The sequence below is a fragment of the Meriones unguiculatus genome, assembly GCF_030254825.1.
Source record: "Meriones unguiculatus strain TT.TT164.6M chromosome 13 unlocalized genomic scaffold, Bangor_MerUng_6.1 Chr13_unordered_Scaffold_34, whole genome shotgun sequence".
NCBI classification, from domain to species: domain Eukaryota; kingdom Metazoa; phylum Chordata; class Mammalia; order Rodentia; family Muridae; genus Meriones; species Meriones unguiculatus.
Genome location: NW_026843646.1, coordinates 15477660 through 15504038, shown reverse-complemented (window position 1 = coordinate 15504038; position 26379 = coordinate 15477660). Strand labels below are relative to the sequence as shown.

The 26379-nt window shown below is 44.7% G+C and overlaps 1 pseudogene; it reads left to right on the top strand.

Moving 5' to 3' along the window:
- The window catches only part of LOC132650841 (neurocalcin-delta-like), a 103485-nt pseudogene that overhangs the window by 60546 nt on the left and 16560 nt on the right, over window positions 1–26379 (top strand).

The following is a 26379-nucleotide window of genomic DNA, read 5'->3' as shown; positions in this document are numbered from 1 at the left end:
GTGATGGGCAGTTGATGGTGCCTGGCTTTTTTTAGTGTAGGTTCTGGGGATTGAACTCTGGTCCTCAAGCTTGTAAGGCTGATGGGACCATCTCCCCAAATCCTAATTTTGTATTAAAAAAATCTTTGCAGAGTTTGTATAAACTGTGTTGGAAAGAAAGTGTTGGCTGATTCTCCTCACTTGAGTCTCAGCTGCGTTTCAGTACCCATTTCCACACCGTCAGAAACTGCCTGGGCCCTTTTCAGTCAAGGCTTATGTATATTTTAAGCAAGAGATGTGTATTAGGGTTCTCTAAAGGAGTAGAACTAATAAAATAAATGTGTGTATGTGTGTGTAGAGATAAAATGAATATACATGTGTATTTTCATTTTAGTATTTAACAAATGATTTCAACTTAATATTTAATGAATATGGTCATTTTAATATATATAATTTCTTAGAGTGTCTTAAACTCTAAGACCCAGCTAGTTCCATAATGGCTGTCTCCTGACAGGAAGGCTGAGAATACAGGGGTTGTTCAGTCCCCAAGGCTGTTTGTCCAGTCTGGTGCTGGAGTCCTAGAGGAGTCCTACAAGTATTCCTAAGGAGTTGCGGGTCTTCAGTCTCTGCTGGAACCCAGATGAGCTAGGTTCTCACACAGTGGAGGAGTGCCTGCCTCAGCAACAGGCAGATGAACTCGTCACAGAGGGTAGGATGAGCATGCAAACAAGCAAAGCTTTCTTTTTTCCATGTCCTTTACGTGGGCTGTCACCAGAAGGTGTGACCTAGGTCGGCAGTCCCACCTCAAATGATCCCTCAGGAATGTCCCTCACAGAGCTGATTCCAGATGTGGTCTCATGGACGGCCAAGGTGACAGGTTGAAATAGTGAAGTGCATCTTTATGCAAAAGAGAAAACATAAACTATTCTGAATTGATGGAGGAGCGTGAATAATAAATTTGAGGTATTTTCTCCTCTTTTAATTACTAAATTTTCTCCTCTTCAGATTTATTTTTCTTATTTTTTATTATGTGCCTGTGACAGTGTGTGTGCACATGAGTGCAGGTGTCCCCTGGGACTCACAGGTGTCATTACCCCCTGGATCTTAGTCACATGGGGTTATGATCCACCCAATCTGGGTGCTCGGAAAGGAGGGTCCTTCCGAGGAGCGGTGTTTGCTCACTACCAACTGCTGAGCTGTTTCCTCTTTTGCTGCTTCTAGTCAGGTCTTCTCATCGTGCTGGTGAGGACTCCTAGTGAGCTGGGAGTGAGCTGTGTCCCTCCGTTTCCCTGGGCAGCCAGGAAGGCCTGGCTTTCTCAAGCCCCTCCCGACCCCCTCCACTTACCGCAGGGTACTGCATAAACAGAGCCCCTTTCCTCTCTATAAAAAAGGCAGGAGGCCTAGCTGTGGATGCCGGGTGAGTCTGATTGTTTCCTGCTCCCACGGTGGGGATACAAGTTAGCGGACATTCTCATAGGCTGTTTCCTGATTGAGTTTGACCTTGACAGTGAAGACACATGGCAGATAAACTAACATCAAATCAGGATGCCCGGCCTACCCAAAGTTCCGAATGGAAAGATGTTCTCAAGCTTCAGCAGCAGAAGCTTTAAACCACGCACCAGGGCTGAGGACGAGACCCTGTGGGCAGGGGCCAACCCATAGAATGTGGCTGATCTTGGGCTAAGCATGCCTAAGCCCAGGGCTCAGTCCCAGCACCCAAAAACAAAGTCAGGGAGAAGGAAAATCCACTGAAAGTTCTGCCTAGTCTAACTGCCTGTTAGCTGGGGAGAGAGACTTCTTGGTTATGTTGCGGTTATTCCCAAGTGAACTTTGAATTACCTGATGTGAAGCTTTGGTTTTCTTTGAAAACAGTTATTTAAGGTTTGATCATATTTACTCCCAACTCTTCCCAGATTCCGTTCCCACTACCATTCAAGTTAATGTCCTTTAAAAAATGTTCACACACACACACACACACACACACACACACGCGCACACACACCATCCTCCCTAAGCCTCTACTCTGATTTCTTCCAGTCCCTGTGCTGACAAAGGAGAGTGCAAAGCATTCTGCCTCTGCCACTGACCCTCGGCTACCTAACCTTAGGCTAATACTTAAATCTTTACTCTGATTCTTTAATATGGAGATTCTCTTTCACACAATATTTCAGTGATCTACTGAAAAAATAGTGTGAACATTCTGTAAATTTATACAAGAAGGTACTATATTTCACTTGAGTTTGTTACGCAGGGCACTGATAGGCATGTGCTCTGAGTCAGTCAATGTTGGTGTAAGAATGAGTGTATTTAAAACATCAGCTGGTCTGGAGGGGCAAGATGGCGGCGCCGGGAGGACTCTCATTCTGAGCAGCAGCACAGCAGGATCAGCACAGTGAACAGCAATCAGAACTCTCGGCCATAAAACACAGTCATTGTGTTTCCCAGGTGAGAGGATACCCCACGGTGGGGGATTCAATCAGCTTTTAACTCACCCGGCTAAACCGCGGAAGAGATCCCGGTTCCGCCAGAGGCTTGGCTGCCGGCCGCCAGCCCCAGCCCCAGCCCAGAGCCACAAGCCAGTGTCTCTGGTCCCGGTCCCAGACTGAACCTTGGGCACCACACTATCAGAGACTGGAATTTTCAGTCGAGAGATAACCCCAGGGTACAGGAAACGATTGGGACCGGCCTTAGGTCACCCAGACATCCCCTGGAAAAGACTCGGGCGGGTTCCACGGGCACCCCAGGAGCCAGCCCGGAGCCAGAGCCGGGGACCCAGGTTCCAGCACAGAGCCCTGCCTGCCTGCGCGCCTGATTCGCCGCCAGAGATAGAAACGGCTGGTCTGATCTCAGAGCACTCAGCTCACCCCCAACCGGAAAAGGTTCCCGGAAAATTACCCACCTTAGGGAGCCACTCAGACTCCCAAAAGCCACAAAGGCAGACACAGGCAGTTTCTGCGCACCAGACAGCTGGCAGAGACTGAGCCACCATCACACAGCTCTGCTCCAGGCACAGGCAAATTTCTGTGGCCAGCCAGCTGGCGGACACTGAGCAGTGTGCGCCAGGGCAAAAAAAGACACTAGGAGTCCGTGTCTCCAGAGAATCCACGGGGAAGGAAGGAAACTGTACTGATCTAAATCACCCAATCCTTCCCTAGAAAAAGTCTAGCAGTCTAGTGGGGCCGAGGTGCCAGCACTCAGCTGTGCTCCAGACACAAGCACAAACAGTTGAGGCACGCCTGATGTCCAACTGGGTCACAGCAGCTGATCATTAAATTTGCAACAAGAAACCCAGAAACAGGGCAGCTGCCCTCAGGACTTCCCTGGGTGAGAGGAGAACCCTCTCGACTAACAAAGACCACAGTTACCACTCAGGTCTATATCCCTGAGGTGAGTAACTCCTGAAAAAACACCAGCCATCCAGGGACTATACCCAAAAAGCTGAGAAGACATCCTTCAGGAAAATCCAGCTTTCTGCAAAGGGGATTCTCTCCCCCACAGGATCCCCAGGAACCACCAGAAAATAACCCCAAACTCCTAAGATAACACAATGGGTAGAGGCCAGCGTAAAAGCTCAAGCAACAAAAGACAGAGCAATATGGCATCTCCAGAACCCAGTTACCCAGGGGCAAGTAGCCCTGGACACCCCACCATAACTGAAATCCAAGAAGATGACCTAACAAGTATGCTCATGAAGATGATAACAGAGGAAACAAATAAGATTCGTAAAGACATAGAGGAAGATAAACTCAAACAGAATATTGCCATCCGTAAAGAAATAGAGGAAGCTGCAGCCAAACAGTTTATGGCCTTTAGAAAGGAAATGCTTAAAACACTGAATGAAATGAAAGAAACAGAGTTGAAGGAACTAAAAGAAAAACAGGAAAGTACAATCAGACAGGTGAAGGAAGTAAACAAAACAACTCAAGACCTGAAGATAGAATTGGAAAAATTAAAGAAAACACAAATGGAAGAAATAATGGAAAGGAAGAATCTAGGGAAGAAAACAGGAACTACAGAGGTAAGCATAACCAACAGACTACAAGAGATGGAAGAAAGAATCTCAGGTGTAGAAGATACAATGGAAGAAATCGATGTATCTGTCAAAGAAAATGTTAAATCTGAAAAATTCCTGACACAGACCGTCCAAGAAATGCAAGACAATATGAAAAGACAAAACCTAAGAATAATAGGTATAGAGGAAAAAGAAGACTCCCTTCTCCAAGGCCCAGAAAATATTTTCAACAAAATCATTGAAGAAAATTTCCCCAAGCTAAAGGAGAGGCCAATTAGAATACATGAGGCCTACAGAACACCCAGCAAATTTGACCAGAAAAGAAAATCCTCCCGCCACATAATAATCAAAACAGTAAGTATACAGAACAAAGAAAAAATACTAAAAGCTGCAAGGGAAAAAGGCCAAGTAACATATAATGGCAAACCCATTAGAATCACACCTGACTTTTCAACAGAGACTATGAAAGCCAGAAGGGCCTGGACAGATATCATGCAGACCCTAAGAGAACACAGATGTCAGCCCAGGCTACTATACCCAGCAAAACTCTCAGTCCTCATAGATGGAGAAAACAAGATATTCAATGACAAAAACAAATTTCAACAATACCTACAAACAAATCCAGCATTACAGAAGACACTGGAAGGGAAAATACAACCCAAGAAAGCTAGCTACATTCAAGAAAACACAGGAAATAAATAACCTCACTTCAATAAAACAAAAAGCAACCAAACACACAACCTGATGACCACAGCCAACATCAAAATCAAGAGATCTAACAGCCACTGGTCATTAATCTCTCTCAACATCAATGGACTCAACTCTCCAATAAAAAGACACAGATTAACAGAATGGATACGTAAACAAAACCCAGCAATCTGTTGCATACAAGAAACACACCTAAGACACAAAGATAGACATTACCTGAGGGTAAAGGGTTGGAAGACGACTTTCCAAGCAAACGGACCCAAGAAGCAAGCAGGAGTAGCCATTCTAATATCTGATAAAATAGACTTTCAACCAAAATTAATCAAAAGAGATGGGGAAGGACACTTCATACTCATCAAGGGAAAATTCCACCAGGAAGACATCACAATCCTGAACATCTATGCCCCAAATACAAGGGCACCCACATTTGTGAAAGAAACATTGATAAAATTTAAAGCACATATAGATCCACACACATTAATAGTGGGAGACTTCAACACCCCACTCTCAACAAAGGACAGGTCAACCAAACAGAAATTAAACAAAGAAACAATGTCTCTGACAGAGGTCATGAATCAAATGGACCTAACAGACATTTACAGAACTTTACACCCAAACAAAAAAGAATTTACCTTCTTCTCAGCACCTCATGGAACCTTCTCCAAAATAGACCACATAGTGGGTCACAAAGCAAGCCTCAACAAATACAAGAAGATTGAAATAATCCCATGTGTCTTGTCTGATCACCATGGAATAAAGCTGGACCTCAACAATAACAGAAATAACAAAAAGCCTACACACACATGGAAACTGAACAACTTGTTACTAAATGACAGCTGGGTCAGGGAAGAAATAAAGAAAGAAATTAAAGTCTTTCTAGAAATCAATGAAAATGAAGACACAACATACCTGAACTTATGGGACACAATGAAAGCAGTACTAAGAGGAAAGTTCATAGCACTAAGTGCCTTCAAAAAGAAATTCGAGACAGCTCATTCAAGCACCCTAATGGCTCAATTAAAAACCCTAGAAAAAGAAGAAGCAGACACACCAAGAAGGAGTAGACGGCTGGAAATAATCAAACTCAGGGCTGAAATCAATCAATTGGAAACAAATAAAACAATTCAAAGAATCAATGAAACCAAGAGCTGGTTCTTTGAGAAAATCAACAAGATCGACAAACCCTTAGCCAGGCTAACTAAAAGGCAGAGAGACACCACCCAAATCAACAAAATCAGAAATGAAAAGGGGGATATAACTACAGACACTGAGGAAATCCAAACAATCATTAGGACTTACTTCAAAAGTCTATATGCCACAAAATTTGAAAATCTAAATGAAATGGACAATTTTCTTGATCGATTTGACTTACCAAAGCTGAACCAGGACCAGGTAAATCAACTAAATAGACCTATATCCCCCAAAGAAATAGAAGCAGTCATCAAAAGTCTCCCATCCAAAAAAAGCCCAGGACCAGATGGCTTCAGCGCAGAATTCTACCAGACCTTCAAAGAAGAGCTAACACCAATTCTCTTCAAACTATTCCACAAAATAGAAACAGAAGGAATATTACCAAATTCATTCTATGAAGCCACAGTCACCTTGGTACCTAAACCTCACAAAGACTCAACAAAGAAAGAGAATTTCCGGCCAATCTCCCTTATGAACATTGATGCAAAAATACTTAATAAAATACTTGCAAACCGAATCCAAGAACACATCAAAGATATTATCCACTATGACCAAGTAGGCTTCATCCCAGGTATGCAGGGGTGGTTCAATATACGGAAATCCATCAATGTGATCCACCATATTAACAAACTGAAAGAAAAAAACCACATGATAATCTCCCTAGATGCTGAAAAAGCCTTTGACAAAATCCAACATCCATTCATGTTCAAAGTATTGGAGAGATCAGGGATACAAGGCACATATCTAAACATAGTAAAGGCGATATACAGCAAGCCTATAGCCAACATCAAACTGAATGGAGAGAAACTTAAAGCAATCCCACTGAAATCAGGGACAAGACAAGGCTGCCCACTCTCTCCATATCTCTTCAACATAGTGTTGGAAGTCCTTGCTAGAGCAATAAGACAGTTGAAGGAGATCAAGGGGATAGAAATTGGAAAGGAAGAAGTCAAATTATCACTATTTGCAGATGATATGATAGTATACGTGAGTGACCCCAAAAACTCTACCAGGGAACTCCTACAGCTGATAAACACCTTCAGCAAAGTGGCAGGATACAAAATTAACTCAAAAAAATCAGTAGCCCTCCTGTATACAAAAGACAAAAGGGCTGAGAAAGAAATTAAGGAAACAACACCCTTCACAATAGCCACAAATGACATAAGGTACCTCGGAGTAACCCTAACCAAGGAAGTCAAAGACTTGTATGAAAAAAATTTCAAATCTCTGAAGAAAGAATTAGAAGAAGATATGAGAAGATGGAAAGATCTCCCATGCTCATGGCTTGGTAGGATTAACATAGTAAAAATGGCCATCTTACCAAAAGCAATCTACAGATTCAATGCAATGCCCATCAAATTACCAACACAATTCTTTACAGACATGGAAAGGAAAATTCTCAACTTCATATGGAATAACAAGAAACCCAGAATTGCTAAAACAATCCTCTACAATAAAAGATCTTCTGGAGGTATCTCCATCCCTGATCTTAAGTTGTACTATAGAGCAACAGTTTTAAAAACTGCATGGTACTGGCATAGAAACAGAATGGTGGATCAATGGAACCGAACAGAGGACCCAGAAATAAATCCACACACTTATGGACACCTGATCTTTGACAAAGACGCCAAAACCATACAATGGAAAAAAGATAGCATCTTCAACAAATGGTGCTGGTCTAACTGGATGTCTACATGTAGAAAAATGAAAATAGATCCATACTTGTCACCCTGCACAAAACTGAAGTCCAAGTGGATCAAAGACCTCAACATAAAACCAGACACATTAAATCGGCTTGAAAAAAAAGTGGGAAATACCCTAGAACTCATTGGTACAGGGGGAAACTTCCTGAACAGAACACCAACAGCACAGACTCTAAGAGCAACAACCAATAAATGGGACCTCATGAAACTGAAAAGCTTCTGTAAAGCAAAGGACACCGTCATCAAAACAAAGCGACCACCTACAGATTGGGAAAGAATCTTCACCAACCCTTTATCTGACAGAGGACTCATATCCAGTATATATAAAGAACTAAAGAAGCAGAAAAGCAGCAAACCAAGTAATCCACTTAAAAAATGGGGAACAGAGCTAAACAGAGAATTCTCTGTAGAGGAATACCGAATGGCAGAGAAGCACTTAAAGAAATGCTCAACCTCATTAGCCATTAGGGAAATGCAAATCAAAACAACCCTGAGATTTCACCTTACACCCATGAGAATGGCCAAGATCAAAAACTCAAGTGACAACACATGCTGGAGAGGTTGTGGAGAAAGGGGAACCCTTCTCCACTGCTGGTGGGAATGTAAACTTGTACAACCACTCTGGAAATCAATCTGGCGCTTTCTCAGACAAGTAGGAATAGCGCTTCCTCAAGATCCAGCCATACCACTACTGGGCATATATCCAAAAGAGGCTCAAGTACACAAAAAGGACATTTGCTCAACCATGTTTGTAGCAGCTTTATTTGTAATAGCCAGAAGCTGGAAACAACCCAGATGCCCCTCAACTGAAGAATGGATGCAGAAATTGTGGTACATCTACACAATGGAATATTACTCAGCAATGAAAAATAAGGAAATCATGAAATTTGCAGGTAAATGGTGCGATCTGGAAAGGATCATTCTGAGTGAGTTGTCTCAGAAGCAAAAAAGACACACATGGTATATACTCACTCATATAGACATACAACATAGGACAAACCCACTAAAACCTGTGCATCTAAAGAAACTAAGCAAGAGAGAGGACCCTAACTAAAACGTCCAATCCCCATCCAGAAAGGCAAAGAGGATGGACATCAGAAGAAGAAGAAAACAGGAAACAACCTAGGAACCTACCACAGAGGGCCTATGAAAGCCTCTGCCCTTCAGACTATCAAAGCAGATGCTAAGCCTGATGGGCAAGTGTTGGGCAGAGTGAACGGAATTTTAGGTAAGAACTGGGAAATAGTAAGAGCTGGAGAGGACAGGGTCTCCACAAGGAGAGCAACAGAACAAGAAAATTTGAACATAGGGAACTTCCCAGTGACTCATACTCCAACCAAGGACTATTCATGGAGATAACCTAGAACCCCTGCACAGACGTAGCCCATGGCAGTTCAGAGTCCAATTGGGTTACATAGTAATGTGAAGAGGGACTGCCTCTGACATAATCTGTTTGGCCTGCTCTTTGATCACCTCCCTCTGGGGGGGGGGGGTGCAGCCTTACCAGGCCACAGTAGAGGACAATACAGCCACTTTTGATGTGAACTGACAGACTAAGATCAGAAAGGAGAGGAGAACCTCCCCTATTAGTGGACTTGGGGAGTGGCATGCAAGCAGAGGGAGGAGGGAGGGTGGGATTGGGATGGGAGGAGGGAGGGGCTTATAGGGGGATGCAGAATGAATAAAGTGTAATTGATGAAAAATTTAAGAAAAAAAGGGAAAAAAATAATTTAAGAACCTTAAATGACTTTCAAAATTGGAGGAAAACATGGAGTTAGTCAATTGGCATGGAGCACGTCTCGCCCCTGGGGGCAATGGTCTCCTGAACCTACTCAGACCTCGGACACCACCACTGCTAGTTCTAGAACTGACGCAGGATGTTCCAACGAGGGGTTAAGGCTTCTCATAATATTTCCTATAAGCCCACACCTGTTTGTCTATATCCCCCATTTTTATTCATTATTAGCCAGATAGAACCAAGTAATTGTGGTAATGATACTCGCTTTTTTTTAAACCCCAATGCTAGTAAAGTTAGCTATGCCCTGGTTACTCGCATGCCTCACTGGGTGCCTATGCCCATTGATGCCCCTCACGCTATGACTCTCTTCAGACAGAAAAGGGATCTTGGAACTACAGCCACCATTGTTACTACCATCTCATTGACGGCTGTTGGAGCTACCACCAGGGCATTAGCCATGAGTCATACTGGGCAGACTGCTCAGACCCTGAATAATCATTTAGCCAATGTAGCTCATGCCTTAGTTGTACATAAAGGAATTAATGCTCAACTAAAAGGAAGCTTGATGGTGTTCAATCAGAGGATTGACCTCTTGCAGGAGCAAATTGATACCCTATGGCAAATCGCTCAACCTGGCTGTCAATGAAAGTATGCTGGACTTTGTGTCACTAGCATACAACATGAGAATTTTTCCTGCACTGCAAATCTGTCTAAACAATTGTCGAGCTATATTTTAGGTAATTGGACTGGAGAATTCGATACTACGATGGAGCAGCTGAGAGTGGCCATTGTCACAGTAAATTCTACCAGAGTGGACGCAGGACTAGCCACAGGATTATCAACATGGATTGCTGCAGCCATGAATCATCTGAAGGAATGGGCGGGCATGGGAGTGTTAGCAGGCCTTCTGGTGTTGGTCTCCTTGGTTTGCCTGTGGTATATATGCAAGATTAGAGTCTCACAACAGTGTGATGCAGCCATGATCATTCAGGCCTTTACAGCCATTGAAGCAGGACATTCTCCCCAAGCATGGTTGGATACCATAAAAAGCTAAAATGATACGCTCAGGATGCGAGGCTAAGCACTGCACTCAGGATCAGCCGCTTTGGACCCAGAGAAGAGCATGTCTGATTGCATGTGGGTTGATGCCCCAGGTCCCGCCTCTGAGAAAAAGGTATCGGACGGGTCCGATGCTCTTTGGGTGGATGACACCTAAATGAACATCTGTACAAAGTCCCAATTTATTTCTAATATCAGAGATCAGACCTCTACTCTTGCCTGATGCGTCTAAAACAAAAAGGGGGAACTGTAGAGAGCTGTGGAATGCTATGCCTTAAAGATGGAGCTGGTTTCCGCCTTCCACCTTCCCGATGGTGAGTGCTCTCTGTCAGGAACAACTCCACATTTGGCTAAGGCCGAGGATCTGGCTTGCTTCCATGTATGTGGACCTATCTGCATTGCCCCCGTGGCATGCCTGGGTTGGCTACCCAGAGGCTATTTAAGCTGTGGGCTGGCTTTCCCCGGGGTCCGAGGATTGTTCAATGTTCCTGAATAAACTGCATTGAAAAAAAAAAAAAAAAAAAAACCATCAGCTGGTTTGATTGTAAAAGTAGTATTCTCTGTTTTACTAAGAATTTTTATAAGCTGAACAGAAGGCTGAGAAGCAAGAAAGACAAATCAAATGAAAACTGAGCAAACTGAGTTATAAGTCAATCAATAGGTTTTTATTGAGTAACTAGTTTGTTCTGAATCTTGTCCCTCAGTATTGGGATTGTGGGGACTGTGAACAAAACAAAACCAAATCTGTGACTTCATGAAGCCTCCATTTTAGTAGAGAAAGCTAAGCAATAAACATAATAAAGCTGTTAGTGTGCTGGAGGTTGAAAGTACTAAGGCAGACAGTAAAGTACTCAAGGAAGACCTGTCGTTACGATTTTAACTAGGGATCTGAGGAGAAACACCGCTGGAAAGGTGATATTGGGGTTATCGTGAAAGAGGCGAGGCATGGGTAGTGAAGATGGGTTCTCTTCTAGCTGCTTTGAACTGAGAGCAAACTCACGATGGGACATGTAGCCAATATTGAGTCTTCTCGGAGAAGACCATAAAGGATAAGATTAGAAACACTATGTATTTTTCTTGTCATGTGAGTAGAAGAGCTGTGGTGTGGTCCTGCCTGTACAGTGTTGGTTCCTTGTTAGTGTGGACTGGGTTCTTCAAGGAATGCATCTCTTTTTCCGTAGCTATGTAAGAACAGAGTACTGTATGCCTTTGTCCAGGTGGGCAAAGAGCCCAACCTTGAGTGGAATAAGGGAGCCACAGCAGAAGAAATGCCTGTCCATGACAACAGTCATCAGCTTGTCAGTGACAGCAGATACCTCCTAAGCAGGCATCATCTTCTTGTCTCTTCAAAGAAAGACTTCAGCTGAGAGACACATGGTTTAAGCAAAGCAAATTACACAAGTGAGTTCTCCAGTGTGGACATTTAAGAAGTTTCTTATAGGCCCCTACCTCCTTTGACATCAGTGCTTAGTTCTTCCTCTTGGGTACCACCTTCATTTCACCCCATTGCACTCAGCATGCTCTGGAGCTAAGATGTTGCTCACTGTGGCTTTTCCTCCCTTGGTTGTTGGGATCTTCTCTGGTGGGCCTATGTGGGCCACAAGAAAGTGCCCTATCCTTTCCATTTCTAAGATGGTGGCACAAAACTACTTCACCTCAAGATGTCAAGCCACAAAGCAGTATTTTACCTACCAGGAGACAGTAGTTTCCCTGATTACCTTGTGTGTTATTCTCTGCCCGCCTAGTCAGGATGTACTGAACAACAAAAAGGACCTATCTACATGACACCCCTTCCCTCCTGCTCATCATGCCTGCCTCACTACTTCCTCTCACAGTATGAGAAAGAAAACACAAAACAAGACAGACTCTCCTGCAATTGGTTTAACATCTGGCTGGAGAAGCTGATCTGGAACAAAATGTAAATAACTAATTCCAGATGTAGCTAAATGCAAGATGTGACTGCAGTGTGTAAAGGAAGCCCTCTGGATGACCAGAGGTCTCTGGAGAAAGAGCTGTTCTATTTGGGTTGAGTATGTGTGAGTTGGGTCAGTGGGCATTTAGAAAATGGAGGCGACTAGGTAGAAAGAGCAGCCTTTTGGGGTACAGAACATGGCTACCATATATAAAGGAGATCTGATGGAACAGGAGCATCCAGGAAAGCCAGTGGGGGGCACCACTGGTGTCAGGGAGCTAAAGGCTCTGCCTGCAGAAGGTATTCAGCACCACTTTTGCTCTGTAACTCCAGAGTCACATGGCTAAAGTCATTGTTTTGTGGCGCTCATCAAGCATCCATGGTATCTTGCTACAGAGCCATAGCCTCCCCAGAACCAGAGAGGAAGGCAGGATGAAATCCAGAGCCCTTCTCATCAGCTACAACTCCCAGGGGACCTGTGCGCTTCATTTCTGGTTGTCATAATGACCACCACATGGAAAACATTGACCTAGGGGCTAGCCTCCTGGACTACAGACCCACAAAGATTTTTCATAGCTAGGTAATGACCCAAATGGGAGTCAGGCTAGAGAGAAATGGCTCCTGCTCTTTTTCTTTGTGCATCACCTTCCTGGACACTGGGCAAGAGGGAGAATTCCTTCACACCCTTGGAGCACTTGTTTCTATAAGTATGCCAATGGGACAGTACCCTTATCTTACTTAGGTTAATGGTGTTTATTGAACATCTGCTGGAGCCAGGCATGATGTTGATTTTTTTTTCCATTGCTCAGCAGCAGGAGGTTCTCTTTCTCTCATTCAGTCCTCTGGACAGCATGAGGACATAGGTGTCAATTGTGCCTAATTACTGTATAGTAACTAAGAGGAGGAGACGTGTCCCCAGGGCCACATGATACACTGCTACAATAGTGACTCTGATTTAGTTGTCACCTACCCTGCAGGAGCATCACATAAGGCACTCCATAACTTCTCCTATCTGGTCAATGGGTGTCTCGTGCTCTACATCCAAAACACAACTGTTGTATGTGTTTTGTAGATAGATAGTATATCCTGCCATGCTAGTCAGGATGAGGAATCCCAGAATACATTTTAGCATAATCAGCCATTCAAACAACAGAAACCTCCCAGCCAGGGGAAACAGCAGGGGTGGAGGTGGGAGCAGATAGGTCACCCTCCCCTGGGACCACAGCTGCATGTCACGGCTGTTCATTGCTTCATAACTCTCATCCTTGGAGTGAAATCACAGACTTTCAAAGAAAAATATTAATAAAACTTCTATGAACTATGTCCCAAACCACAGACTCTTGCTACTTCCTTACCCCATGTAGGAGTATTTTTATAGAACTATCCCTTCTAAGCCCGGAAGCCATATGCCAAATAAATTTTAAAAATTATGAACTATTCTTGGACTCTATGGGGCCTGGAGCCATTTACTAAATGCATTTGTGGCCCCCAGAGGAAGTCTAAAATTGGGGACATGAGCCTCTGGTCCTCCAGCTGCTGGTAAGCAAATTGGCCTGGATGGCTGAAACTGAACTGTTTGCTCCCCTGGTCTAGGAAGCTCCGTGCCCTGTCTGCTGTCACAGTGATTACTGTTAAGCCATAGTTTGTGATTAAAAATAAGAATATTTAGTGCCTTAAGCTGAGCAGACATTGCTTGAGATCAGAATTCTAAGCAACTCCATCTGGTTGGACTGCGGCAACCCTGAGAGACTATTGAGGCCACAGTGTACCCCCAGCCTTACCCCATAATGTGGCTGTAGTCAAGTCTGCCACAGCAGTCAAGTGGCCATGGACATAGGGACTTTCTCCAAAGCTCTTGACTTCTGACACTCACACGGTCTCTGTGCTGGGTCAGCTGTATAGTACGAATAGGCCTGGACAGTGACCATCTCATGGGGCCTGTCCACTAACTCATGGCTCATTTACATGGACGGGGTAAATGAGCCTCCAAATGCTGACCATGGATTATGCAGGAAGGGTAGAACCAGACATGAGCTGGATGACCAGCTGACGGCAGAAGGGATGCCTGAGAAGCTGGCTGTTTTCTCTAATGTGCTTTCAGGCTAGTTGGTTTCTCATTTTTTACAGCCTCTTATTCCTTAGATTTTTTTTTCAAAGAAAGTTATTCACCATATGACTCCAGCTGGCCGAGAATGCACTAGTAGACCAAGCTGGTCTGAGCTTGCAGAGCCCTCTCCCCCCCACACACACCTCCTGAGTGCTGGTTAAGGCGTGAGCCACCAAGCACAGGTTGTGAAATGTTTTACAGCCAGTCACATTGTTCCTCCACCTCACCTGCTGGCAGTGTCTGTTACCTATGTCCACCTACATCCAAAACTGCTTCATGGAAAACTCTAGCAACAAACAATTCAATGGTCTTTATTGCAGTACAATTGCCTTATTTTCTTGTAAGTTTTTATTAATCTCTTGTTTCCAACTTATAAATTAAACTTTATCATTGATATATATGTATATGAAAACCAGCATAGCTATGAATAGGATTGGTACTCTCTTTGGATTTAGGCATCCACACAGGATCTCAGAATGTATCCCATGCAGATAGCAAGAAACTACCAAAATGATGCAGTCTTTGGTGATGAGCTTAGTTAAAAGTAATGTTTCTATATTTTAAGAGGAGGTTAGAATATTGTTAGACAATGCTTTATTTAGATTTTTTTATCAAAATACATGTTTTATTGACATTAATGTAAAAAAGAAAACTTTGGAAAGAGCCAAAGGCCAATCCTTGCCTAGCCTAAAATGCAAGGTCTCCAATGCCTTAGAAACTGTTACCCCTGAGCTCACCCAGAGCAAACCTGGGCCTCATCTCATGCCTCAGGGGACATAAAAAAAACTATCAATCAAGCCTCCAGGGCAAGAGCATTTTCTGTGCCAGTTCAGCTGATGTCCTTTTGCAGGGAAAGTGGGCGCAGGCGTGTGACATCACTCAAGACATACGGGCCATTCTCCTGGGAAAGAGACTTCACTGTAAGCAGTGGCTTTGTACATTTGTTCAAATGACTTCAGCAAGCCACATAAGTTTTCTTTTTCTTTATCATTTTTGTGTGCCAGCCTGTGTGAATTTATGTGTATCACCTGTGTGCACGGGTCCAAAGAGGCCAGAAGAGGTCCCCTAAAACTGTAGCTGTGAGCTGCCATTTGGGTGTGGAAACTGAATGGTCCACTTTTCAGTGAAAACTGAAATGGTCCTCTGCAAGAGCAGCAAGCTCATTTAACTGTGGTGCCATCTCGCCAACCTCTTCAGCAAGCTGCGAGTCCTGTGCCCATACCACAGGCTGGAGGAGAAAAATGTGGTCGAGGGCTATCACACAGCTCCCCAGTCCTCCTTTCATACCTCACCTCTTCCTTGAGGCATCACTGTTTAATTTCCTAATCTGCCTGTGTCCTTGTGTTGGTTTGGGTGGCCTCCTGTCACACTCCGCTGAGTTTATTGAAGGGAAGTTCTGAGGGAACAGAGGTCCCTCGGCTTCTTGCCCAGTCATGCTTTTCTCCACTGAGAACCATAGACAGACAGCCTAGAAATGAATTTGAGGATTTTAACCATCAGTCAGATGGCATCTAAAACAAGTCATGAAAAACAGCACACCTCTCCATTCATCCATAGCGTTTATAATTTTCCTGACATTTTTCTAGTTGTGTTTTTGTAGTTGAAACAGAAGAGTCAAAACCATGCTTAGTGGACAGGATGAAGCTTCCACGGGGGACAGACATTTTTAATCACCTTGCTCTTTTCTGGGGATTCTTTGTTTTGGATGCAGCAGACTTGACTTCAGCCACTAGCACCTTACAAATACCATTTTAGGAGACCACAGTGCAGCTTACATTGAGACTTCCCCTCCAAAGTTAGCCAGGCTGTCTAGGGTAAGTTATGGGCTTTTCCCTGGAAAATCTAATTCTGGGAGCTGAGGAATGAAGCTACAGAGTTTTCAAAACCTTTTGGGGAATCACAGAAGTGCAAGGCTTCCTCCTTCCCTGCACAGATGCAGAAGGGAAGAAGGGAGGTCTTGCCCTTGAAAGAACATCGGCTAGTCACCATTGCCTTTAGTGGAGGAGGGGTGGGGTTTTTGTTTATTTTGTTTGGGGTTGTGATTTCTTTTCTTCTTTGATGGAAAAACTGGCTTCACATGTTTTTCTTTTCCATCTCTGACCAAACTCTACACTTTTTTCTTTCTTCTTCTTCCTTCCCTCCCTTCCTTCCTCCCTCCCTCCCTCCCTCCTTCCTTCCTTCCTTCTTTCTTTCTTCATCTCTTTCTCTTCCCCCTGGAAGATTGGGTGTAGCCCAAAATAAGTTAAGAAATTCCACACTACCCTTCTTGGAGGAAACTATTGAAAATAGGATGTCAGTGTTTAATGAAGCACCTGCGGGACATGGACCCACCTGGGGAAAAGCGGAACTGAAACAAAGATCATTAAGTGAGCCAGGCGTCTGCAGTGGAAAGACTGCAGGAGTCTACTCAGGATCTGCACAGCTTGTGGGCAAGCAGAGGGAGTACAGACCACACAATCTGAGGGTAATGGGGAGCCCTGTAGGATTTTGAGAAGACAGGCATGTGGCACAGAGAACATTTCAAATTTGAAGCCAACTTCTGCTCCTACACCCTATCTTGAAATCCAAAGCAAGCAAGAGAGAGAACGTAGCAGTGGTATGACATAGTATGGCTTGTGTTTTTAGAAAGTCATCGTAGGCGCTGAGTGGAAAATAGATGAGAACTGGGATAAGAAGAAAGGAAATTAGATGAAAAGAGCTCAGGCAAGGAAGGTCTTAGAGGACCAATGAGGACCACTGTCGTCTTCACTGGGGTGGTGATGAAGATGGTAGGCAAGGTGGATTTGAAATTTTGATTAGAAAATCAATGTCCCATGCCAATGGAATTAAAGTGAAAGTCACAGGCGATCCTTGAGTCCTGGGGTGAGCAACTGGAGGCAGGGGGGAGGCCTTTACTGAGATGGAGCAGATGGGAATCTGGGAAAGCTGACAAGATTCAGTAGGAAGCCAGGAGCTTTCAGGGCAGCCTTGAACTAGGGTTGATGGGCAGAACTGGGTGTGAAGCATGCCCACTGAGGGGTAGGACTCAGACTCTTTGTATGTTCCCACTAGCTCTGCCTCCTCACTCTCCTTTGCCAGTTCCATCCCATTGTTTAAGGTCCGAATGTCACAGTGATAAGGACCCAGTCTTCAGGAGAATTGGCTTCCGAGACTGAGTGTTGTAAGCTCTGTCTGCTGCTGGCTCCATGGACTCCTGACTCCAGACTTCTGGGCTCTCAGCAGCTCGTCTTCTGCAGCTGCACTTTTAGTAGACATCTAGGGATTACCATGTGCCCTGACTCACTGAAAAGCCCTGTTTCTGTATTTTCCCCAACTTTGTGTCAATCCTTGGAGCTACTGAGGCCAGACACTCAGCATCCAGCTGAAGTTCTGTTTGTTGCTATTGTTCTCTACCTTACAACCCAAGGCCGCTGCCTGGAATCCAGCTACATGTCCCTTCTCCTGCTGTAACCACCCTTCCAGCCAGCACAGCCTGTGTCTAGGTCACTGAAGGGCTATAGGACTTCCTCCAACCCACCAGCGGTAAATAATGACACAGAGACTTTTATAAGTCTAAAGTTGAGGACTTTACCTGGGCAGATTCTCATCTACCATCTAGACTTGACCCAACTATTCTTGCCTATGACCTCTGCTCCGCTCTGCCCTTCTGCTCTCTTCTGTGTCTGTTCCAAAACCTTCATATTTGCCTTCTTATCCCAGACTTCCTCTCTCTCTCTCTCGAAGCTCTGTCCTCTACTTCCTGCTCCAGAAATTGGTCATTAGCTCTTTATTATAACCAAACAGCAGTAAGAGAACACTTGAACATCTTTTAGAGTGCCTCTAGGTAAATGAGGAAAGTCAAACATTCACAAACTAGAACACCCAGTGGTGGGACACAGAATTGACAATAGCAGTATCCTGCCAGCACTGAGTTCTCTGTCAGAACAGTCCAGAGACGTTTCCTCACACAATGTGAAGGAAGGTTACTCCAACACAGGGCCTTCCTCACTGGCCCCCCTCGGTTTTTCTCTTTTTAGTCTGTCTCAGCACAATGTCCACAGCACTGGCCCAATGGCCCCACTGTTCTCAATTCTCATGTTTCCACTCTGCCACATTCTGGGTCATGCTAAGACCCTGTTCAGAACAATTTAGCTAGCTGCTCTCACTACCCACGTGACCTTCTCACTGCTCTGCTCTGGCCATGGCACATTCTCAGTGAGGTCTTCTCTGACTTCTCATTTGAAATTCTAACCCTCCGGGTACTCCCCCCTCTACTCTTTACCTTCTCCACTGCACATGTACACCCAACACTTCTCTTACTGTTTTTTTCTTTCTGTATGTCTCTTGCCGCCAACTATAAACTCCATAAAAGGCTCTTTGCCTACCTGTCCCCTGTCTTGTGTCTCTCCCGACAGATACTCAGTACCTATTTGTGGTGTAAAGGGGTTACAACAGGAGACTGTCTGCTCCTTTTCATCTGCTTCCTTCTAACTTTTTATTAAACTGTTGTAATTTCTGCATGTTCATATAGGATATAGGGCAGAGTGAAAGCCAATGGACAGCAGTCTAGGCTCATGGCTTCTCCACAAGCTGTTTGACCTAGGTCATGTCAATTAGTTTTTCTGAGTTTTGATCTCTTTGCCTATAAAATGGAGAAAGCCTGCCCTGCCTATCACAGGTGGCTAAGATGCTACAGAGTAATGTGTGAGGGACCATTGTCTTAGTCTCTTATTTTGCAAAAACAAATATCTGGGGCTGTATTCACACAGAAAGGACATTTACTTCATAGTTTTAGAGGTTGGAAGACTACGATTAGATGGTAAATATTGACACAGAGACTTTTATAAGTCTAGAGTTGAGGACTTCACCTGGGCAGATTCTCAGATTCTGTCTGTTTGACCTCTGGTTAGAGCCTTCAGATCATATCACAACATGGTAGAAACACATATGACAGAGAGGGAGGTCACATGGCAAGGTGAGAAACCGGGATCTGGGAAAGAGGCCAGGCCAGCTCTTTTGTAATAACCCATTGTCTCAGGAAGTAATCCATGGGATTCACCCTCTCTCCTTCAAAGGAGCATTACATCATTTGTGATGGAGGAATACCATTACCTACCTACCTTCTACTGGACCTCACTTTTAACAGCTCTTTCATTTCAGTACCACTGGGGACCAAACTCGCAACACACCAGTCTTTATGGTTATGATGAAAACCATTCCTAATTCAATACTATAACTTTATATGTGTGACCACCTCGTTGAATTCTCATATCAAGTCAGTGAAATTGCAGTATTGAATTCATTTCACTGAGATGCACCCCCAAATTAAATGGTTTGTTCAACCATTAAACAACAGAACTAGCCTTTGAACCTAAATGTTTTCTTTTTAAAAGAATCTTATTTTGTTTATGTCTATATATGTGCATGTGTGTGCCGTTGTTCATGGCAGATATCCTAGGAATGGAGGTACAGGCAATTGTGAGCTTCCTAATGTGGACTGTGGGTGGTGGGAATGGAACTCACGTCCTCTGAAAGGGGAGTGCTTCTTCCTAATGAACTCTCTCCAGTCCCTGAACACAAGCACTTCACTTCTATGTCCTGAGCAGTTGTCCCATTATGCTCAAAATCAGTTAATGACTGTGTGCAGAGATGAAGAGGATTTGACCCAAGTGAAACTGTTGCTTCTGCAGTTTTTTTCCCCGACTGTTATTTAATGTAGTATTTCCCTGACAGTATTCTCTGTGCCCTTCTTTGGATTCAAATAGGCACACAGTCCTGTTTCCCACAAGCAAACAACCTTCAGGCCTCTCTACCCAGTGAACGAAAGCCTGTCATGGGTCTCTCAGGCTTTTGTCGTGTGTCCGACTAAGCAAGGGTAGATGGCTTCCTCAGGTTGAGACACCAGTCCTCAGTCAAGTATTTGTTGACAACTACAGAGATGAAGACTGGACTAAGCTGCAAACACCTGCTTCCCAAACAGCCAAGCTATGCTCTTTTCTTTGTGTTACGGTCTTTCTGTGTTAATGAGTTTGTTAATGTGCTTTAATTAGTGTTTACTGAAAAATAGCTGCACACAGATTAGTCTTGTGAGAGACTTAGCCAAAATGTTGAGGCAATTTGTTCCTTGTATAAAGCAGCTAATAAGTGAGAAGTACTCTGTAAAGGTTGGAAAAGGACATTAAGTTGGTTTTTAAGAAATAGAACTTTGTTTCTACAGGAAAAGAAATGATTTATTTAAATAGGTAGATTGAAATATTAAAATAGCAATCCCCTCCTAACTCAGGTACCGGATGATTTGCATATAACAAAACTGGATAGTGGCAATCTGATTGGAAGCCATGGCATCCACCAAGAGGGGAGGTCTACAGAGATCCTGAAAGAACTTGAAATCACTTGTAAATTTCATTAAGTGTTTTGGTTCCCTTCAAACCTATGCATTATGTATCAACTTTTGTTTCTGAATTCTGGCCTCAGGCAAATTGCCAATGTCACAACCAAATGAGGGTTTTTAAATTCTCATAAACCACTCCCTCTTCATTTGGGAGGATTTTCACTTCCAGAGGAGGAAAGTGAACATTATTGGATTGTTATTCAATCTGGGCTTCATCTGTAAGTTAATTTGTCTCTGTATAAATGTAGGGACCTGGATGAGGTCTCCTTGCAGCTGTTGTAGGTTGAAGGAACACCCTCTTCAACCTACCCCTCAGAGGTAGCCTGTATGTGAGCTGAGTCAGGTTCCCACCTCAATGCAGAACTCAGATCCTAGAAAGGAGTGAGATAGGGTGTGCCACAGCTCGATGGGGGGCTTAGGCTCCGGTGTTCTGCAAAGTAGGGGGTATCATTAATGTATTGTGTTTTCAAATAGCTAGGAAGGAAGATGAATGCTCTCATCACAATGACATGGTGAGTGTTTGCGAGGCTGAATATGCGTATGCCCAATTTAATCATCACATTAGGCATGTCTCTATAAAAACTTCACATTGGAAGCCACATATGTTCAATTTTATGTATCAGTTACAAGTACCTAAAGTCAAAACTAACCAGTCAGGTGATTGATAACAATCCCTATTTCCTGATCTATGGATTTTACAAACGAAATTTGAGCCCTGTGAGCCACACAAATGCTGCCCGGTAGGAATTTCGTGAATGAGGGCCTCAGAAACAGTTTGGTATCAGAGGCCCTGAGACCAAGGTGTAACTCCAAGCACCTGGTGCTTTCCAGCACGATGAATAGCACCAGAAAGCCAGCCTGCTTCCGGGAGACAAGTCTTCCAAGTCTAGCATCTGTGTCCATCTAGTAATTAGTCATCCTTCTGATTACCCATGATGCTTTTCCTACTTGTTCTTTAGTTTTGTTTTTTGTTTGTTTGTTTGTTTGTTTGTTTGTTTGTGTGCCTTTAGTTCACAGTGTGTTTTGTGATGGACCTTGGCGAGGCAAAGCCTAACAGCCATTAAGATCTGCCTGCAGAGTAGACAGCAGCAGGAGAGACATATACAAATGACAAGTATCCCAAAACGAAAAATCAGAGGTCAGGTTGTTGTCCTTCAGGTCGTCTGAAGTGAAAGGGCAGAGCCGCTTCTGTGTGAAGGGGTATATACAGACTACAAGTCCTACTGAGCACTGCCTGTCACCCAAGCATCCTAGAGGCAATTGGGAGAGGAATTGCCTAGAGCAGACTGGCTTATGGGTATATTTTTGGAGAATTGTCTTGATTGCTAATTGATATAGAAGGCCTTACACCACTGTGGGCAGCACCATTCTCTAAGATGGTTTGAGCCTTCAAGGAAGCCAGCAAGCAGCAGTCTGTCACGGTCCCTGCCTCAAGTTCCTGCTTATGTTCCTTCCCTGGCTTCCCTCAGTGGAGGAGTGTGGCCTGCAAGCTGAAACAAACCCTTCTTCCACTAAGCTGATTTTCGTTAGAGAATTTTATCATTCACAGAAAGGAAACTAGAACACTACACAACAGTCCGAAAGCTCGTGACTCAAGTCAGGCATTACCCCCTCTGAGCAATGTCCTGTGATGGCACCTCTGCCCCTTTCTAGCCTCCCCCAGAGTGTCCCTCTTCCATGTACCACCGCACCGGACCCAGTCTTCTGCCTCCATGGGTCCCCTCACTGCCACCACCACCCCCTGTGTACCAATGGCTGAGTGTCCTAAGGGAAAGGTCACATCTCACTCTTGGCATCCACATCTCTGGAAGTCTGAGAAAGGCTGAATGAACACTAACTGGATATGTGAGTGGAAGCCAGTACTGAGAGCGACACCTCCACCCCCATGGAAGGCACTTCCTCCCCCACACCGTGCCAAGAACGAGTAACACGGGAGTGTATACTTTTACTTTACAAATGGAAACATGGTGCTATGGAGGCAGCTCAGCAGTTAAGCCCTTGCTGTATACCCATGAGGTTCCCAGCTCAGATCCAAGCACCACGCAATCAGTGGACATACAGTACAGATCTGTAACCCCATCTCTGGGAGAGGCGGAGATGGGTTCCAGTTCAGCTGGAACTTGCTGGCTGGTTTCCAGCCTAGCCTAAAAAAAAACCTGCCCCCACCCTTTCTTAAAGAAATAGGTGAAGGGTAGCAGCAAAGACCATGTGATACCCTCATTTGGCCTCCGTATATTCAAACATATACGTACACATAAGTGAATAAACCTTTTTCTATGAAAAAATATTTAAAAATACAAACACTCCTTAATGTACAGTGGAGATAAATCCTGCTAAACCCATGCATGCTGTGAGACTGTGATTTGTGTGGAAAATGCATCAAATACATCTCACCTGCCCAGCATCCCGGCCTCCCGGGCCACTGTAGGGCAAAGCTCTCTGCTGTAGGTCAGGACTCCACAGAAGATCCCACCAGGGAATATGGAGGATGTGAGCAATTGGCAATATTAATTCCAGGTCTGGAGAGGTGGCTCAGGGCTTAAGAGTACTTGCTGCTCTTCCAGAGGACCCTAGTTCAGTTCCCTGGATAGTCTGCTCACAACTATCCATAATTCCACTTCTAGGGGATCCCTCTTCTAACCTCAGGCACTAACCACAGGAGGATGAAATCAAACACATTATGCAGACTAAACTCTCAAGCACATAAACAAGTAAATCTAAAAATAGTTTTCAATTAACTCAAAATCAAACACATAGTGAATCTGAGATGTTCCTGGTGAAGCTTGCTTGAGTTGCGTCATGGGAATCCACTGTAGCATTGGCTCCGGAGGTGCCATGTGCGCACTTTGCACCACACAGGCTGCCACACACCGCACACACACAGACACAGACACACACACACACATGCTGCCACGCACACACACACACACACACACATGCTGCCTCACACACACATGCTGCCATACATACACACACACACACACACACATGCTGCCTCACACACACATGCTGCCATACACACACACACACACACACACACACACATGCAGCCCCACCGCACACAGTCAGGGAAGGCTGCATGAAAATGCTCTTTTTACTCTTCCCAAGGAACAACACCTGATAATCACGTAGGACAGCTCTACAAACTATGATGTGTATTTTCTTTTCTCTCTGCAGTTGAATTTTCGTGGCCAGAATGGGGAAGCAGAACAGCAAGATGTGCCCTGAAGTCATGCAGGACTTACTGGAGATCACGGACTTCCTGGAGCATGAGATCCAGGAGTGGTACAAAGGCTTCTTGAGAGACTGCCCCAGTGGACACTTATCAATGGAAGAGTTTAAGAAAATATATGGGAACTTTTTCCCTTATGGGGATGCTTCCAAATTTGCAGAGCATGTCTTTCGTACCTTTGATGCAAATGGAGACGGGACAATAGACTTTAGAGAGTTCATCATAGCCCTGAGTGTGACCTGAGGGGCAAGCTGGAACAGAAGCTGAAGTGGGCCTTCAGCATGTACGACCTGGACGGTAACGGCTACATCAGCAAGGCAGAAATGCTGGAGATCGTGCAGGGAGGGGCCCTGGTATGTTAGAGGGAGAAGCATGTGTCACAAGAAAGACTCAAGAGGCACCGGGAGAATTGGGACTGAGTGTGTAATCTGGTGTGTTTCTGAGGCAGTTAACTTTTGAAAAGTTTGAATTTGCATGCCCAAAAATGGCATAAAAATCTCCACTGGTCAGAATTTCCTGCAAACCCAGGAGCTCAACTCTGCTGCCTGCACATGCTCTCCTGTCAGCAGTCACCTGGGCTTTGGGGTGACTCCCACACTGCAGAGAGCCAGGGCTCTCCCTGGTGGCTACCCTTGTTATAGTCTTCCCATTGGTCAATATAACGTCCTGCTCAGTCATAGAGTTTACGGTCACGTCTTCTGAAGTTGCGTGAGTAACAAAGCCCTGGCTTGGGTCCCCACCTGCGTTTTTCAGGGACCACCTCTGTGGCTTTGATCAGCAGTCAACGCAAGCAGTGTCTTCACCTGTGAAGTGGGACTGCCTGTCATGGGGCTCGTTTAAGTTTAGATTTACCTCCCCATGTGAAATGCTGTCTTAGTTACCGTTCTGTTGTGAAGAGATACTGTGACCAAGACAACTCTCATAAAAGAAAGCATTTAATTGGGGACTTGCTTACAGTTCTGGAAGGTTAGTCCGTGATCATCAAAGTAGGAAGCAAGCAGACAGGCATGGCGCTAGAGCAGTAGCTGAGAGCTTTGCATCCTGATCCATAGGCATCAGGGAGAGAGAGACTGGACCTGGTGTGGGCTTTTGTACCCTCAGAGCCCAACAAGACCACACCTCTTAAACCTCTCTAAACAGTTCCACTGTGGACCAAGATTTCAAACATATGAACCTATGGGTGCCATTCTTATTCAAACCACCACAAATGCCCAGGACCAAACACATAGTCAAGATCACTGTTCTTAATTTACAGCTTTGTAGGGTCTGGACTCTTTATCCTATCCAGGATGCAAATACAGAGAGCTTCTTCATTTTACTAAGAAACGCTGAGTTTGGCCTCCCCAAACCACTCAGTTTGAGTAAATTCACTGAAGCAAACAGGAGAAGGTGGTGCTGGTAGGCTCGTGGTAATGGCAGCTTGCTGAGCAGTGGGTGGGGTCTGGGGACAAAGCTAAGGAGATTCACTGAGGGCTCAGGAGAGACTTGGAGAGCTTCTGCTACCGCCATTACTAAGAACTAGATGATGACAGAGACCACGGGAGCTGGCTGCCGTTCACCTCTAGGTAGGTGAGGGAAACTCGGTAGAGAACCACGTGGTGGAGGTGGGTCAAGGGCGTGGGTTTTGGATTCTTGGAGGGCTCAGCTCAGAGGTCACATTCATTGCAGGGCTTCTGGGCAAATGTCCTATTGAGATAGAGCTGCTGCCCTGGGAAAATGGTAGCGTTGGGTAGGAAGGGATGGAACAAGGAGATGAAAGAAGTCAGCTGCTGTAGGAATGGGGTTAGGATAAAGGATGGCTAGCTTGCGGAGAATGTTGGGGACCATGACAAGGGACCATGACAAGCTGGACAGAGCTGAAAAGACTACAATAGAGCTGTGACTGAACAGTAGTCATGTTCAGGTGGAGCCTGCATGGGCAGTTACAGCACAAACGTTAGGAAGATGCAAGATGAGGGTTTCTGGTGACACTGCCTCACCCAGGAATCGCTCTCCAAGCACTTCTCTCTTCTGAATGGCCACCAGTGGCTCTCCTTCCACCAGAGGGTAACAGGCCATACCAAAATAATCACTCAGTGATATAGATCTTAAGCATTTCCCCTCCTCTGCAGAGGGGGACAGCTAATGTAAAAGATGGACAGATAAAGGGGTGGGCTTGAGAGATAGTTTAGTGGCTAAGACCACTGACTGCTCTTCCAGAGGACCAGGGTTCAATTCCCAGCATGGTGGTTCCCAACAGTCTGTCACCCCAGGCTCAGGAGATACACTGTCCTCCTCTAGCGTCCACAGGTACTGCAAGCACAAGACATACATGCACCCAAAGCACCCATATTGTACAATAAAGCAGAATATTAAGAGAAAAGTATTC